The following is a 17490-nucleotide window of genomic DNA, read 5'->3' as shown; positions in this document are numbered from 1 at the left end:
TTAGAAGCTGATGGTGAATACATTTTTCCATTATTTTTGCTAAGGGGGATAGTAGGGCTATAGGTCGATAATTAGAGTATTCATTTGAGTTGCCACCTTTGTGTAGGGGGATAATGTGTGAGATTTTTCAGATGTTAGGGATGCTTCCCTTGTTAGTAGTTCTATTAATCAGGATGGATATCGGGTAGGCTACTTCTTTAGCTGCTTTTTGCAGGTATTCAGCTGGGATCTGGTCAGCAGAAGGAGTACAAGGCTTAAGTTTTAGAATGAGTTTATAGATATAATTTGTAGAGGTGAGTAGAAATTGGAAAGTAGGAAGAGAGCTCGGAGAACATTTAAGAAGACTGGCTGTATCAGGAGCTAGTTGACTGGCTAGAAATTGGATAGCCTCTGTGAAGAAGGAATTGAAAGCATTGGCAGTTTGGATAGGAGTCTCATGTGTTGCACCTGTTGGGGTTGGAGTTCTGGAGTGACCTGGATAGAGGAGTCTATTGATACTTGCCCAGAATTTTTGAGAATTGTTTTGGTTTGTTTGCTGCATTTTACAGTACAAGTTTTATTTGCCTGAGAGAATTTTTTTTTGTCATGTTCCTCATATGTCTAAAGCTTTGTTGATCTGATGTACTTTTGGTAGTTCGCCACTTGGACCAGGCTTTATTTCTGAGGAGGATTTTTTTCTTGGTTTCATTTGTAAGCCAGGGGGCAGGTTTGGACCTAGTTCTGATAGTACGTTTAGGAGCGTGGTGGTCTAGGATTTCTAAGAACTTAGAGTTGAAATATTTGACAGCCTGCTCAAGTGGGAGGGTTTTTAATTGAGACCAATCACAGGCACTGAGTATACTCTGGAAAAGGTGTTGGTTAAATGACTTGCGTTTAATTACTAGTATGATCCTAAAGGGTTCAGGAAATAATATATAGGAATTAGTTAATTTATCCTATGTAGGAAACTTAGGAAAGGTTGTATGCCTATGGTTTATATAGATTGTTTTAGTAGCCTATACAAAGTATCAAAGGCATTGAGTATAAGGCGTATGTTATTTATAAAATTTAAAAAATTCATAAAAATATTGAGATAGGCCTTAGAAAAAATGCACTATTACTAATAACCTGTGATTAACAGATTAAGAATATGTACGTGCAATATTTCAAGACCTGTGCTACAAGCAAGAAAATAAGAGAGTAATGAGATCTTACTTACCCTCAACTTCGGAAGATTTTTTAAAGCTATACTAGCATTGTTCTTTAAAATAAAATAAAATTTAGGCCTATAAACAGAAACAAAATGTGCACAATATAATCGATAACTGTCTGATTCTAGCAGGGATCACAAAATTCAAATGTAAGGTGTACAAGAAGCAAGGCCTATGCTCACAGGCATGTGACCAGAGTGACTTATGATCATTGATCAAAGACATTCACACTAGGAAGATGCAATTACACAATTAAATAAGCAGACTTAACACAACCTAATGGCTTCATTTAAGATGATCTGATAAGGTTTTCACATTCAACTGTTGAGCTAATGCAACTCCTAGCTAAACAAAACAAAAATCCCAAAAACTTTTGGCATTGTGTCAACCAAATCCTACATTCTGGCAACCTCTCTACTCCCAACCCCTGTCCAAATAAGTCTCCACAAGAGACTGCATCCATCTTTAACTCCTACTTCATTGACTCAGGTATCAAACTGATACAAACCTCTAATTCCACTGATCCCTTTAATATTCTCATTCCTTCTCAACTTAGTGACTCCTTCTTGCTAAAACCAGTTCCCACCAACTACATCAAAAATCTTCTCCTCAAACTAAAACCTTGCTCTCCATCAGCTGACAACCTACCTCTACTCAACCTTAAGGCAGCTGCTTACGCTAGTGCTTATCCCGTTTCCATACTCATTAACTGTTCTATAAGAGAATCCACTGTTCCATCAAACAAGTCTATACTATTCCCCTTTACAAGGATGAAACTCTACTGACCTAGCCAACTACTGACCTATAGCAATACTGTCTCTTCTTTCAAAGATCCTTTAGAAATATGTATGTAAACAAATCCTGGACTATCTTGTCAACCAAAATCTACTCTCATCACGCAGCATGGCTTCTGACCACACCATAGCACTACAACAGCCTTCATTTCCTTTGTAAACTCTGTCACCCAGGTGAGAGACAATACAAAGATGGTCTCCTTTCTCTTTCTTGATCTCTCCAAAACTTCTGATACTGCTTCTCACCCTATTATTATTTCTAAACTCTCTGAACTCAATCTTTCTTCTCCTACCATTTTCTGGTTTCAAAGCTACCTCTCCAATAGACAGTAGGCCTCTAAATGGCTCTCCTCTCTCTCCCCCTTTCTCCCCATTAAGATGGGTGTTCCCCAAGGATCAGTACTAGGTTCTTTACTTTTCAATATTTTCATAAATCATCTCTACACTTCCTGCCCACAATCATTGCTAATACAGTATGCAGATGACTCCACAGTCATCACCACCACAGATACCCTCCCCAGCCTGCATACTCTTACACAAAAATCTTTCAAGCTCATCGAAACACGGCTCTCAAATAACCAAGTATTACTCAACCCCAAAAAAAGACTAAACTTCTACTTTTCCTCCCCAAATCACTGTCTCCGTACAAATCTGCATTCACCATTACACCCCTAACCCACATCAAGGTTCTGGGTGCCATTATAGATGACCAGCTAAAGTGTGACCTACACATATTCCACTGTATCAAGAAAACCCATCAAAAACTGGGTTTGTTGTACAGAAACAAAAAGTTCCTTACTGTTGAGTCACGACAGACACTTGTCCATACTTACCTCCTTCCTAACCTTCTCTGCAGTTCTCAAATGCTAACTTACAGTCTAATCTCCTCTCTAAACTTGAATTTACCTACAATAAAGTATTGAGATTTACATGTAACAACCTACCAAAGTCACATCACTGTCTTGCTCTTAAGTCCTTAACCTGGTTAGAATTCTCTCACCATCTTCATATTCACAATTTACCTTTATTCATTCCATCATGCACAAGCCCTCCTCTTGCCCTAACATTTACTCCTTACTCTCTTGGCACGCCCCCTCGTACTCTTAACATTTCTGACCAATATTACCTAGAAATCTACAAACACAAGAACTCTTTTGGCCAAAACTTGTGTAGTTATTTTCCAGCCTTCTGCTGGAGCAAACTTCCCTTGTCATTTTGACAAATAAACCAGACATGCATCTTCATCAAAGCTCTAAATGATTACCTAAATGCTACCTGGACATGTCATTGAGAATGTCCTACATGAACCCTCATCCCTTTTCCAAACTCCTGCTGTTACTCTTTTCATTACACGCCTTTACTAATTCTCTTTCATTTCCTCATATTTGCTTTTTCTTAGCCCAGCTCTCCTTGTATTCTTTTCTACTACACTCCTTACCAAACCTTTCTACAACCTTTCTCATTTCACTTCTTCCCCTTCTTCTACCTGTCCTTTTATACCCATTCCTCCTAACTTACCTTTTTTTCTAAAAAAAAAAAAAAAAAAAAAAAAAAAAACACTTGTATTTCGAGACCAAGTGCCAAACAGTTACCAAAACTTAAGACCAAACCACTTGTAAGGACAACCTCCAAAGTTAGAGCCAAAGTATAAGTCAAATTCTTTATTAATCCACAGAAGAAACAGTCAAAAAGACAATACTCACAAATTATAATGCACACATAAACACCTTAACTTGTTCACTGCGTTTTTGTCCACATTTGAACTTCATCAGACGTATGCAAAACCCCTCAATTCTCATGTCTTTATATACAAAAGTCAATTAAAACCAACCAATCCCACATTCTTTTTAAAAAATTAATTAAAACCAATTCTATTATTTAAAAACACAGTAGTTAATTCTATAAAAAATATGTATAAATATCTTCAAAAATGTATAAAATGTACTTGGTTTGTACAAACCAAACTGTCTCCATTTCCAACCAAGCATAAATATAAATATCATATCTTAAAACAGTAGTTTTAAATACATACATAAAATACATACATATAAATTCACAATTCCACAATGAGGAGCTCCATCTAGTGGGCATACTGCCAATTACAACTTTGCTGCTCTAAGCTTTAATAATGGGGCTAGGGAGACTGCGTCATTAAGGCCAGGAGATTTTGTGGCTTCTAATATTAAAATTGGAAAGTAGTTGCATGACAAGTCATGCACCACCTGCTTAATGCATTATTTTCATTCTTACTCTCATATGTGTCTTCATATATTTGTTTGTCAGCTTTTCCCAGTTAGGGGTTGTAACAGCAGAACTCCAGTCCACTAATGATTGGCAGTAGATCTTTATGGTGCTGAGCTGCCAGCCTGATGCCCAACCTTCAGCAAAGGCATGCCCATTCACGCATGTCTTTCGGAGGCCACTCAACCGTGGGGAGGACATGCAGACTCCACACAGAAGGCACTCCAGCCAAGAATCGAACAGGAAAACCTCTTGCTGTAAGGCAACAACACTACCACTGCACCACTGCAGATGGTGTTCATATATTCTCATCTTAAATTTACTCTCTGTCTTCCCAATATAGAATGAAATGCATTTCCCACACAATGCTATGTATACTACCCCACAAGTATTACAGTTAGCAAAACTTGTGCTACTTATGGTCCTGTTCCTACTTTCTAAATGTACACTGGTACCTGTCCTAATAAAGGGGCACCATGGACACCCCCCATATTTGCATGTCCCTTTCTTTTTACTTTGTGTAGCCGTATTTCTGTTGCTGATGAAATGAAAATAATGCATTATGTAGGCACTACATGACTTGTCATGCAACTACTTTCCAATTTATTTTGTTAGAAGTAATACCAAAAGAACAGAGAGGTGGCAATGGGAGACTAGGTTAGAGTATAAATAATATTAGAAGCCACAAAATATCCTGGCCTTAATGACATAGTCTCCCTAGGCCTAGTATTAAAACTTAGAGAAGCAAAGTTGTAACTGGCAGTATGGCCACTAGATGGAGCTCCTCATTGTGGAATTGTGAATTTATATTTATGAATTTTATGTATGTATTTAAAACTACTGTTTTAAGCCATAATATTGTTTGGTTGGAAATGGGTACAACAACAGTTTGGTTTGTACAAACCAGGTACATTTTATATATATTTTTTTGATATAATTTGAAGACATTTATACATATTTTTTATAGAATTATCTAGTGTGTTTTTAAATAATATGATTCGTTTTAATTAGTTTATTAAAAAGAATGTGGGATTGGTTGGTTTTAATTGACCTTTGTATATAAAGATATGATAATTGAGGGGTTTTGCATACATCTGATGAAATGTGGACAAAAACGCAGTGAACAAGTTAAGGCATTTATGTGTGCATTATAATTCAAGTGAAGATTGTCTTTTTGACTGTTTCTTCTGTGGATTGATAAAGAATTTGGCTTCCACTTTGGCTCTATCTTTGGAGGTTGCCCTTACAAGTACTTTGGTCTTCTTTCCTTTTTTCTTAACCTTACATATATGCCTTTTTCCAATTCCTATAGCTCCTTCCTCCCCTAAATTACTTTCCTTTAACAGTAGTCTTTCCCAGCTTCCCTCAATTACTTTCTACTAATAGTATTTTTCTGCAGCTTACTATCTAACAGATTTTGTTAATATTTCTTCCTGTACCTATAGTTATACCAAAAAATTACTATTAGATTGTTGTATTCAGTCCCAGTTTTTTTCTGTAAGTCTATGTATAGTTTTAATGCCTTCTATTTTAGTATCCTACCAGCCAGTATGATCTGTATGCTATTTGTGTTATATACTTTGCCTGTATTCTGTTTTTATGTATTCTTGTATCATATCATATCATACTGATGTAATTAATTGTTTTTCTGTGGAGCTTTTCTCCCCGGGCCTCCACTGAAAAAGGGCTTTGGCTCAATTTGACTATCCCGATTAACAAATGTCAAGCAAATAAATAAATAAATAAAAATTTAAATTAATCAATACAAACGCAGTCTTAATTGTTTATTTTCCGATTACTGGGAGCCTACTAAATTCAATCCATGACTTGGTGACCATGGCTTATACCTTTATTATACAATTATGATTAAAAGTAAAATTTTTTGACTATTTTTATACATACAAGCAGGAGATTAAAGAAAAGGATCAGACCAATATGATTTACCTGTAATATTGGATGATGGGTAAATGAGGGTGAAATTCATTTCTGGAAATGTCACAAGACATGCATTGTATATGCATGGGCATGCTATGCTAGAACTTTTTTAGATAATTTCATAATTTATGTGCATATGTGTGGGTGCATTATTTATGTGTGCTATTTGCAAAAAAATATGATACTCCTCATCAGATGTTAAAGGAATAAGTGCATGGGGTTCTGACACTACTGCTAGGGGCAACTGTATTCTGCCTTGTCTTTGATCTGGCACTGTGTCAGTTTGCAGTTCTTTCCAACAGCATTTATATATATATAACCACTTGGTTCCAGACCTTTGTTCTCTCAGCTTATTAGGACCCTGTTTTCCAAAACATCCTTTGCCATATGTCCTAAGGGTTGTCAGGAACATTCTGTTCTCCTCATGGCTGAAATCATATTGTCTCTGTCTGGATCTCTGCTGCTGCATCATGCATTCACCTAAAACAACATGCAAAAGTAATATATTGCAGCTTGTTACACTCATCAGCCAAGCAATGTAGCAATGAAATACTGCCTGCTTTTATCAGAAATAAATCAAAGATCTGAGTAGAGTAACGTTTATCCTTACACAACACCCGCAGTCATACACATATCATAAATCAAACTTCACCCAGTTAAAATTGCATAGTATTAACCTGTATAGCATCATTCATGAATGCAGGAGACTACTGTAAATGCTGCCATCATATGCTGTGGGAGACAGAGGTGAAATCCTTCCCCTACCTTTGTTCTGTATTTATACCACCATGATTTTTCATTCATGAGTGATAGCCACAAATCCTACCCATAGTACATCAACACTTATCCTGACATCACAATACATTGATATAAATGCAGTAAATTAGATTTCACTCACTTAAAATTGCATACTAGTATCCTGGATAGCATAATCTACACATGCAAAAAAAAATTGTAAACTTTTATCATTCACATTGTCATCAGTAGTCCTTCCACATACATTTTCATTAGTACTGTCATGAATTACCATAATGAATGACACTCTTGTCATTAATACTAGCATAAATCAACTGCATTTGACAGTCATATCAATGAGAAATACATTTCTCCTAGTAGTAATTGGCATGCAAATTGAATATACACTGTTTGCCAGTAATTTGTAACTATAATACTATCTTTACCTTTCTTGAAAATTTTTGCACTTTCCCAAAATGCTTGCTGCTTACTTGATTGATTGCATCTAAATATGGTGGTAGTAAACATACTGATGTAAAATCAAGCTTAGTTATGCATTTTGTATGCAAATTAGTCTGAGTTCTGCATATCTCTATGACTGACTAATATGCGAGTATGTCAACAAATTCATGTAAATAGATCCCAAGCTATGGAAGAGCTGCACTGAACGGTACTGAGCCAAGCTGGCCTTGGGAACATGAAAAATTACTTAATATATCTCAGATTTCCCTTTGCATATAAAAGGAAATATGGAGTAAACAACATTTAGGTTGCAGAATCCTGATGCTTAATCCATGGCCATCTTGTATACCATTGACACACCTTGTTATCTAATACCACTCAGTTGTTTTGATTAAAGCAAAGTGACATTGACTGTGTTATTTATAAATTGAAGTGAAAAAAATAAAACAAGTATTACCTATAGCACTACTCAGAAAGGCATGCTTTCATAACTGCATGATACATGACCTTAATGTCAATTGTACAAATAAAGGTTTAGCTATTACTGTACAGAGGTAATTATACATATAAGCAAATGACGAAGTAATGATTTTAACCACTAACTTTCATTTGCCATACACAAAAAAATGTATAAATATTCATTTAAAAAATTCTCCATATCATTTTGACAATGCAGTCTGGTAAACAAAACTTACCAATAATGGCAATTCCATATCAATGACCCTACATGGTAATGGGTTTATAACGATATTACACATCAGAGAACCACAGCCCTGCAGTTACATTCCTCACTTTGGCACTGGCACTTCAAATGATGGCAGCACCTGTTAAGGCATGGGGCTGAGCTAAAAGATCATCTGATAAGTAGACAAAGATTATGGTGTATCCTTGCAGGACTTGTACCTAGAGAAAATAGAGGAGTAGCTGGCATGGGGTAGAAAAGGTTGACATCTGGCAAAAGTTGTGTGAGTACCTGCCATTCCTGACAGGGATCATCTGCTCTGCGTCCCACTGTTGGCACAGGTATGATGACCTGCAAAGGCATAGGCCTGACCCTCTGGCCAAATGGGAAGAACAGGGTAGAGCAAGAAGGACAGCTACAGTAAATATTTTAACATTTTATTTTAACCTCTTAACTCATATAGGTTAGAAAAAATTGATAGATAAATATTGCATTGATGCAGCTAATTGAAAGAAGAAATGTATGTGTAAATGCAAATATGTATGTATATGTAATCCAAAAAGTATAAGCAGACATATCTGTAAACCAAAATGCATCTGTATATGAATATGGTATGGTTACGTACAGAAATGCTCGTGTGTATATATAAAGGTGTACATGTGTACAAGTATATATACACATGCACAGATGTGTATATGTGCATGTGTGTGTGTGTGTGTGTGTGTGTGTGTGTGTGTGTGTGTGTGTGTGTGTGTGTGTGTGTGTGTATATATATATTCACAGATATGAATATATTTGCATTGCCATATATATATATATATATATATATATATATATATATATATAGATATTAAATATACTGTAATTATTAGTTCATTAATTATATGTATTAGAGACAGGTAGCTAAAAAAAGCTCTCTCTAGAGCAGAAACTATTTATTAATATAGTTGTATGACCGTCATTCTTTTCACAATACTAACTGCATGGATAAGATGGCTGCCCACAGTTAGTCACTACAATCTAGGTAAATTGAGAGTTGGAGGTTATAGTAGTAACTGAATGACCAACACGGAGGTTAGAGAAAATATTCTTACTCTCAGAATTTAAAAACTGTGCCACTTACAGCAACTTGACACGACCTTATTTAAAAAGGAATGTAAGGTATGTAAGGTGTAGTGCAAAGTAGAAACATCAATGGAAATATCTGCAAACTTTGAAGAAAGTGCTTGTATCCCCAAAAGACGAGTTGTAGACAGACAAGGAAATGTAACAATTTAAAGAAGTCATGATATCCTTCTGCTTTAACTTGTAGTAAACAAGAAATCTTTCCTAATACAGATAGATTTAGTAAAATTACTTAAAGAAATGCTGTGCTTTGCTTTGCTGATTAATAAATTTAAGTATATAAGGGATATATGGACACAGATTCAGACCAAATACATAAAAAATAACATGACTTGCTGATTTATACATTTAGACATATGTAAACACATATTCAATAGAACTACATAACACAATTCTATGCTTTGCTGATTAATAAATGTAAGTATGTAAGAGATATATGAATACACATATAGGATAGGTAAATAACCATGCCCCATTTTATGTCTTCGTTAAGCATCTGAAGAGATTGGATAGAATTCCTCCCATCAACAGACTGACTGAAGCTGTGAGTATGCAAGCATGATTCCGAAATAAAGTATAATTCACCAAAGCAATCTGTTCAATAAGAACTGTTTTTTTTTACATTTATTTTATGAGAACAAATCTAGAAGTAATTCATGCACAAATATAAGAGATGGAGTAATGTGATCCCAGCAGACAACTGCTGCACAATCCATTTCAGCAAGTTATTTCAGAATAAGTGACCATTGTAAAATATGTTACCATTGCATATGCTACACTATCTTATTTCCTTATTATCAGTAGATTGCAGATGTAAAAATCATCACAATTTCATATCATTCTACTGATCATTATCAGCTTTTCAGTGCCATCTCTCAGGGTATTTTTTCCTTAATATAGATTTAATAAAAATAAGTAAGCACTATTAATAAATTATGTACTGATATATTAACAAAATATGAGTCAGTTTCTTGTCTCCAGTTCTTGTTTGCCTGTCTAACCTCCCTTTCTCTTTTTCTTTTTAAATTATGTATTACTGTGCTTTTCGTTTTCCCTTATCTCCATTTCATATTCTTTTCCTACAGGTCCAGAAGCCTCAGAAGTAGCCCAACAGTGTTCCTCTCAGGTCAAGGAACATTCATCCTCTGCTTGTCCAGGGACATCCTCACAGGGTTGGGGTAATAGCACTGGTCCTGTAAGCACCCTGGTATGGCACAGTCTGGCCAGACACACAGACCATGAGCTTTGGGATTTGGTTGAAGATGTGGTGGATCAATGAGAGATAGAGAGCTTCAGCCATTCCAGGATGTTCTACAGTGGATGAAGGACTCACTGTCTCAGTTGGCTTTGACCACTGGCCTACCACAGGTGTCCACCCGTTAACATCAGGAATAGTGAGGGAGGGATGTGAGGAGAAAGTCCTCCCAGGAACACCCATTTATATATTTTTAAAAGCAGTATAAATAGCTGCACTGTGTGTCACTTGATTCAAATACCTGTCAATACTTTTAACAGGCATGTGGACAGTGATGCTTGATGAAAATATCTGAAAACATCCAAATTCATCTAAGCATTATTTCCACATAGTAATTTGCAAATACTTAAAACATCATGCAGTCAACCTTAAGCAGTTCATATAAGTGGGAGTCTTTTTCTAAAAGCTTTCACATTGTTGTATTAATCGCAAATGAGTTGCACTTGGTATGTTTGCATCTAGGCATAGTCACTCTATTAGTAAGTAACTGCAGCAGGTTTATGTGTGGAAAGTGCAGTAACTCAGCAATTGATCACTTGCAACCAACCTAAATCATGCTGTGTCTTAACAGCCATCTAGCAGGAGGGCATGCATAAAAAGAAGACTAACTCAGTAATCTGTTCATACCCTGCTATGCCTCAAGCCTTTTAAAAAAAAGACCAAAATAAAGTTGATTCGATTATAACAAGTTAAAATGCTGTCTGCATTAATCAGCTATCAATCATTTGTTAGAAACAATAATTAATATTCCAGAAATTATCATAACAGTTCATATTGACAATTAGAGCAGAGTGATTCTTACAACACAGTTACTTTCCAAGGGAGCCCTGAAGGAGACTGAAATAATGGGAAGACTGAATTACATGTTAAAAATTATTGTTGCAAAATTGTGGAGAAGGGCCTCCTACAAAGATATACCAGGGTAAATTCACTTTGCTGCATTAATGGCAGATTGACAGCCTTTCGAAAATAGAAATGTGGGATTGAGAGTATGCCTTCCAATATAGTAGCTAGGAAATCAGAGTTAGGTTTTCAAACTAGTATAGAATAGCCACAGCAATATTGTATCAGACACTGTCAAAAGAAGGAATTGGGATCAACCAACCCCATCATTCAACTTTTTCTCAAAAGTTTTTGGTTCTCTGGCAGATTACTGAAGAGTGAAGTCACTAAATAATGACAAACCTTTGAGGTTTGGACTTTATATCATTCAGAAAATGCATGCTGGTGCAAAATCTGTCGTTCTATCAACTTTCTAAATTTATAAGAGCAATATTTAAACTATGTCACTGATTTTCAACCTTTGACCTCTCATTAATTTTGGCTTTGTTTTAAGAGGTTGAGAAGTTGTGTATAGCTAGCAGTGCTGTGTTGTGTTGGGGTAACGTCAGCAGAGTGCTTCTGTTGCAGAATCCTGCCTAAAGATTGCTTGGACAAAACAGGGCAGTTAACATCACTTAATTCCTGCCATGTGATGGTCATGAGCTTTACTTCTGCAGTTGTTGTATCAGTGAATATCAAATGTTTTTATGCTGGCACAAGTGATTGAACAGTCAGATGATCACAGTGTGCTGGCATCATACTTTAGACATCCATTTGATCTGTCTAGGTAGGTTGCTTTTTCAGTTTTCCTAGTTTATAGCACAGAAACTCACTGATACTGATAGTGCAGTGGTATTAATTATGATATAGTGTTAAATGTCCCCACTGTCTTGTCCCATTCAAGCTAATAGTTCTTTAAAAGCAAACTATAGACTGAGCTTTTGTTGCTGATGCTTAATAATCATACTGGATATGTGGTATCCAATGCCACGATTAAGTACATTAAATAAAATAAAATGTCTTCATCTGAGTAAAAAATGGAAACAGCTACTTTTCTCATTTAAGATGAAAAGATTTTCTCACATTTAATTCTTTTTGCCACTCTAAGCTCTTGATGACTACAGTCCAGTCTACCAGCAGTGAAGAATGTAATCTTATAATCTTATTAACTGGCTGCTGGTAGGTGTTAATAAATTAAAGATATGAAACATTGAACATGCAGTGGTTGCTATTAAATTTTTGAAAATTCCCCTTCCACAATGCACTTCCATAACAGTGTTAGTAGCCTGGAATGTGTGCTATTGAGAGAATGAAGAAAATGGCTACCTCACGTGACAAGTTCTGTGTGAAGAAAATGGCTACCTCACATGACAAGTTCTGTGTGAAGAAAATGGCTACCTCATGTGACAAGTTCTGTGTGAAGAAAATGGCTACCTCACATGAAAAGTTCTGTGCTCAAAGGAAACTCTTAACTGAAGGCAGGAGGGATAGAATTAATTGATAACAAATAGTGAAAAGAGTGACTGGAATGTACAGAGGTTGCGGTGAACATGAGGTTTGTACAGTTCAATGATGAGTTTGGAAGGGAAGTTGGAAAATGCAAATGTTTATCAAGAATGTCTAATGAGTGACCTAGGATCTATGAAAGTGTGGTTGGGAGAGGTCAGATAGTAAGTCCTCTACTTGCTGATGGTTCTGGCTAACAGGTAGCAGGTTATTTCAGCTAGGCAAATTAAACAAAGATATATAAAAGAGTTAAAAAAGCAGATCTGGTGTTGACTAAAATGCAGAAAATACTAGAAAATGGCAATAGATACTGCATTATCAGAGTTGGAGGGCAGGACCCAATTTATTTCATGGAACAGTGGTTAAAACAGGCAATTGTAGATGTCTGTATTTGTACTGGCAGGCTGGCTGTGTTCATTGACTAAGAAAGGTGAAGGCAGGCAGATAAAAACATTTGTTTAACAAACTTCACAGTTTCAGAGCCAATGAATGACTTGTGAGACAAAGAGGTTTGTAAAAGGGCTTTGTGATGGTTAGGACTCAAATAAAGGTCATGGAGGATTATTCTCCTCAGATGTATGCACAAAGGATACAAATGGCATCCAGTATGGAATCTGTGCAGGGATGGTGCAGCTGTTCATTTGATATATGTGGCAACTCTGAAAGGTACTTAGAGGTGACAAATGTACTAATTGAAGTTATTTATGGAAGTTGTAAATTTCTGCTGGGAAGTCATGAGGGTCACACATTCGTGGTTGGAATGAAAGGGAGACAGTATTAAGGGGAGCTTCTGAAGCAATGAGGATTGTAGCAGGAGTAGGTATGAAAAAATGTGTCACAAGAGGCCTTGATCTATAGGTGAGAGGAGTAAGAATAGTGTGAAGTGCAACAGCAGCTGACTCAGACCTCTAAAGAGGGTTGTAGAATGACCATACCACTAAAGAGGGTTTGAGAGTGATAGCTCTTGCCAAAAATTTGAGATAGATCACCTATTAAAGACAGAGAACATTTAAAGAAAATATAGGTAATCTTTGTGGCCTAAATAACTTTTTGTTAATTTGAAAGAAGGGGACATGATTAAAGTGAGTCACGGTTATCTACCTTCTACCTCAGGGTGGAGGGGATGCTGGCAAGAGGAGTGAGGAAAAGGCAAACAAAGAATATAGATCCATTTACAGATACAGTGATCCTGTTAAAGAGGGGCACTTCTCTGGCTAAAAGCTATGTGACACTGGGTAAGGGCTGGGGTTCATAGTCTACAAAATGCCTACTAAATACTTTTTATTTTGTTTTCTGGGTTGCTTCTCTGATAGACAGTCAATAAAGGTGAATAAAATCTCTAATGAAAGTAAGGGATGCTGTGAAGTGATGATGGGAAGTGCACAAAGAGTTGGTTTTAGTCATGAGAAAGAGTGTTCATTATAGGTTCATAGGTAAGTTCATAGGTAGGTACTAGACTATTAGCCCTAGGGCCTATATAACCCTAGCCAAAAAGGTACCCTGGCTTTCGCCACCCAAGAAAATTATTTTCCTGTGCCCCTGTCGAGCAGAGCCACAGAAGTGATCCCTGGGGTGAATTTCCTATTTCCCATCTAATCATCAAGATTTTTCTTATGGAGTGCTAATGAGGAGCTCTGTTTGACATAGATAGGTAGTCTGTTCCAGAGTATGGGAAGTCTCTGGGACAGGAATCTATCCCTTGAAAGAAGAGGACATGAGAAAAGTGAGTCACGGTAATCTACCTTCTACATTTTCTAAATAATTATAAAACTTCTACAGATTTTTACATCTGCAATTAGAGGTGGTAAGAAGTAGTTGAGGAATCTTCTTGTTGAGTTGCACTACTGACTCTCAGGTTTTTGCAGGCATAGCTACAGTGTTGTCACCCTCCCACACTTTCATTATTTCTTTATGCTCATAGCCTTTCCTGTGTGTGTGTGTGTGTGTGTGTGTGTGTGTGTGTGTGTGTGTGTGTGTGTGTGTGTGTGTGTGTGTGCGCGTGTGTGTGGGGGGGAGGGTCTACCCACAACAGCTTTCTTCTTACTGGTGTGGCTAGATTACTAAAATGATGTTGAGAATGAAGTGATTTTGTGTTACATGATTTTGGATCCCCTGATTTTTGGCAGTCATGTGTTCCTCTGAAATGGTAGACTTTGGCTTATAAATCCACTTGTCCCATTCTAGAATCATGTCCTCCCCTGATATAGGTTCATAGGTTCATACTAGGCTATCTGCCCTATGGCATTTATAAGCCTAGCCAGAGTGTGTTTGGCTTTCGCCACCCATTTTAAATTAATTTTGCTATGCCCTTTTTCGAGGTTAGTATACTGTGCCTCTGTCTAACAGTGACACAGAAGTGATACCCGTGGTAAACCTATGATACCCCATCCACTCATCAAGATTCCTCTTGAAGAGAGTCAACGAGGGACTCTGCCTAACCTGGACTGGGATTTTATTCCAGAGTGAAGGGAGCCTCTGGGTTATGAATCTGTCCCTCCAGCATGTCCTATTTATTTCAGTGCTGAGGTTCAAGTCTCTCGAGCACGTAGCTCGATGGGATTTGGATTTTCTGAGGTGCAGCATGTCCATTAATTCTGGATTGGACATGGCTTTATACGTCAGGCACAGATCGCCTCTGAGCAGGTGGTATGCCACTGAGTAGAGCTGGAGTTTCTTTAACCGGGCAGCATATGGCATCTGTTTGAGCCCTTTGATCCTCTTGGTGAGGTACTTTTGGGATCTTTCCAGTTGCTGCAGGTGTCTGGTAAGGTACATCCCAAAAGGGGCATTGTACTCAATTATGGATCTGATGAGGGATGGGTAAAGAGGCACGATGACCTCCCCTGATCTAGATGTGAATCCCTTCATGATTAGGTGGGCTATATAAAATGTTTTTCTAACCACTTTGGACACGTGGTTGTCAAATGAGAGCTTGCTATCAACTTGGGTCCCCAGGTCCCTAATTACTTCTTCCATACTTAATGGATTACCACCTATGTGGTAATGTGTGGGCACTTTGTTTTTGCCAAATGGGATGACTATACACTTTTTGGCGTTTAGCTTGAGGCCATGGCTCTGGCACCAGTTGTCTGTTTCTATGAGGCCCTTTTGGAGGATACTTGTGTCAGCTGGAGAGTCGATTATGGCACCCAGTTTGCAGTCATCTGTGAACTTGGTCAGCCACAGTCCTTCCATGTTGGCCTGTACCTCCGAGAAATATATACCGAACAAGAGAGGTCCCAGGACTGAGCCTTGTGGGATGCCACTTGTAAATGATTTGGAGTCTGACATGGCTCCAGCAATTCTAACCATGTGGGTTCTGTCCTTGAGCTAGTTTGCAACCCATCTAGTGACATAGGGGTTTATATTTAAGCTGGTGAGCTTATCTATAATGCCTGAGTGGGGTATTGTATCGAAGGCTTTTGCGAGGTCCAGGTAGGCTGTGTGGACCACCTTCCCCTTGTCAATAGCCTTGGTGACTGTTTCAAAGAAATCGAACAGGTTTAAGAGGCAGGATCTGCCCTTAACAAAGCTGAACTGGGTAGGTTCCAGTGTCTGTAGGTCCCCAATATCTTTATTTATGAGGTCCATGATGATCCTTTCCATAGCTTTGCAGACCAAGCTAGTCAGGCTTATGGGGCGATAGTTTCCAGGATCCGTTGAGGCACCACCTTTGTGGAGAGGGACCACTGTTGCTGTACGCCACTCTTTGGGTACATATCCTGTGGTAAGGCTGAGATTGAACAGTAGTTTTATGTTTGGGTTTAGCTCTTCTTGGAGTTCATGTAGGATACAGCACGGGACACCGTCTGGTCCCATTGATACTGTGTTTTTTGCTTTGGAGAGGGCGGCTCTTACCTGAGCATCTGAGATGTCAGGGGGCAGCACTCTGCTGGGATAGATATTGGCCCTTTTGGTGGGGAGGAGGGGGAGAAGTTTGCGCTGAACCTGTCAGCGAGGATGTTGGCAATGTCTGTGGGTTCGGTGCATTTTTTGCCATTTTGGACTAATTCTGAGCATATCTGGGAATTCCCACCCAGGTTCCTAACATAACTAAAGAAAGCCCTGTGATTATCCTTAGTGTCCTGAGCAATTTGTCTCTCGAAGCTGGCCTTAGACGATTTTATGAGTGCCCGTAGTTTTTTGCTAACACTGATCAGAGATGCTTTCCCTTTTTGGGATTTTGCTCTATCATGTAGTAGCTGCCTCCTTCTATTGTATAGTTTGTTTATGGCTGGGGTCCACCAGACCGGACGTCTGCCTTTGGAGGATTGTGTCTTGGTTTTATTTGGGATTGCATGATCCATGCATTCCTGAAGGTGTTCATAGAATGTGTTTATAAATGATTCTGCGGTTTGGGCCGTATTTTCCACAGGCCCGGGGGCTTTGAAGGATTCCACCTCGGTTTTGAGGAGTGTGAAATTTGCTTTAGAGAAGTTTTTCACTGTGGTTTTCTGGGCAGGGGTGGGGTCGGGATGTGAATATCCAGTGAGATTAGTTTATGGTCTGATCTTACCAGTGAGGGATACACTTCTGGTCTGGAGCATAGAGTCCCCATGTTGGTGATGATCAGGTCCAGTATGTTTTCCCCTCCCAGTTTAATTATGAATTACTGAGTTTGACTACTTCCTGTTGACAGACTTCCTCATCTGTAGGCCATCCTGACTAGCTGTTTCTGCTTTTACTTTGATCCATGCTGTTCCTGATTTGACTCCTGCTAAAGCAACTGTTCACATAAAGCTT

This window comes from Protopterus annectens, chromosome 6.part0 (assembly GCF_019279795.1).
Source record: "Protopterus annectens isolate FY-2018-M chromosome 6.part0, PAN1.0, whole genome shotgun sequence".
NCBI classification, from domain to species: domain Eukaryota; kingdom Metazoa; phylum Chordata; order Ceratodontiformes; family Protopteridae; genus Protopterus; species Protopterus annectens.
The sequence above is the reverse complement of the archived record's forward strand: the minus strand, read 5'-3'. Positions refer to the sequence as shown.